Here is a 1,508-nt window from a genome sequence, read left to right on the forward strand (position 1 = left end):
AAAGAACTGTCTCTTTAGATACATTATTTAAGATTGCTCTTGACAAAAGAACTGTCTCTTTAGATAAAATATTTAAGATTGCTCTTGACAAAAGAACTGTCTCTTTAGATACATTATTTAAGATTGCTCTTGACAAAAGAACTGTCTCTTTAGATAAATTATTTAAGATTGCTCTTGACAACAGAACTGTCTCTTTAGATAAATTATTTAAGCTTGCTCTTGACAACAGAACTGCCTCTTTAGATAAATTATTTAAGCTTGCTCTTGACAACAGAACTGCCTCTTTAGATACATTATTTAAGCTTGCTCTTGACAAAATGTTTCTGAAACTATTTAAGGTTGTTCTTACTTAGATTACAAAGTGTGTGATTTTTACCATGTTATAGGAAGCGTTACTCACCCAGTGATCAGTCCAGATGTTGGCTACGACGGCTGGTCCAATAGATCGAGCAGTATTCATACTGGATCCGGTGTATTTTATCTAAACAAATCAACGTACACAATTAGTTCACCCAAATTATCTAAAACTTCTTACAGCAGCAACATATCTAGTTAATACTTAATACAGTAACAATTCCCTAGGTTTATTGTGCAAAATCATGTCATGTGTCAACAGGTTACCATTTATGTCCCAAAGTTTCAAAACAAGTAAAGAAAAAACTTTAGGATCGAGTCAATTAAATTATATAAATAAAAAATAAAACATTGAAAATTAGCCACCCTGTTCTCGTTAGGTGGCTGATTGGTGATCGTGACGAACATATACACGTTACACGATTAACATCCTCGGTCGGTTTAATGTTCATGAAGTCAAAAGGTTACACAGGTAGGAAAACCTGGATCTGTGTTATATGTACACATTTCTTTATTACTAATGTATTTTTGATTTTGGTTTATAATATGGTGTTGATGTGTTACTTCCTTGCTGCGTTTAGTCTACATTATTATCAGCTCGTCTAAAACTTTGTTTTGTTTATCTGTGTGGTTTATAGCACAGATTTGATAGCGAATATCGTGTTACCTAGTGTACTGTTGACCAGGTTAATATAGATGAAAAATTTAAACTGATTTCTTCTGTTCTTTCTTTCAAGAAATGTTTCTAAGTGAAAGTCGTCATAGAAGTTGAACTAAACCAGTTGGTTCGTAAGCCTATCAGTTGTTTTAAACAAATACGTAGGCCTCTTCTTCAGTAAACGATGAACCTTCCAATCCTCAACTGTATCATAAATTATGAATAAGACAATATTTACTTAACAGTTTCAATTTTAAATGCCCCTAGTAGCTCAGTGCTAAGCTTGAGGTCTTGTTACGTTAGAATTTGCAGAGAGCGCAACGCAAATAGCCTATTGTGCAGCTTTAGGCTTAACAACAGGCAAATTAATATTGGATCTAACTGATAATTATCACTTCGAAACTGACACGTTTATTAAATATTTCTATTTCACATATAGACTTAAACTCGGTCTCCTCACTACGCCACAAACAATGATGACTTCACTGATCTAAGC

General features: G+C 33.4%; 1 long non-coding RNA gene across 1 annotated transcript in view; it reads left to right on the plus strand.

Annotated features, from left to right (window-relative positions):
- The window catches only part of LOC111089157, a 7,494-nt gene extending 7,120 nt beyond the window's left edge, over positions 1–374 (plus strand). Inside the window, exon 3 of the long non-coding RNA XR_002613481.1 lies at positions 363–374. This is a non-coding gene — a long non-coding RNA (uncharacterized LOC111089157). The remainder of the gene's footprint in view (positions 1–362) is intronic.
- Positions 375–1,508: the final 1,134 nt, after the last annotated feature.

This window comes from Limulus polyphemus, unplaced genomic scaffold, assembly GCF_000517525.1.
Source record: "Limulus polyphemus unplaced genomic scaffold, Limulus_polyphemus-2.1.2 Scaffold5398, whole genome shotgun sequence".
NCBI classification, from domain to species: domain Eukaryota; kingdom Metazoa; phylum Arthropoda; class Merostomata; order Xiphosura; family Limulidae; genus Limulus; species Limulus polyphemus.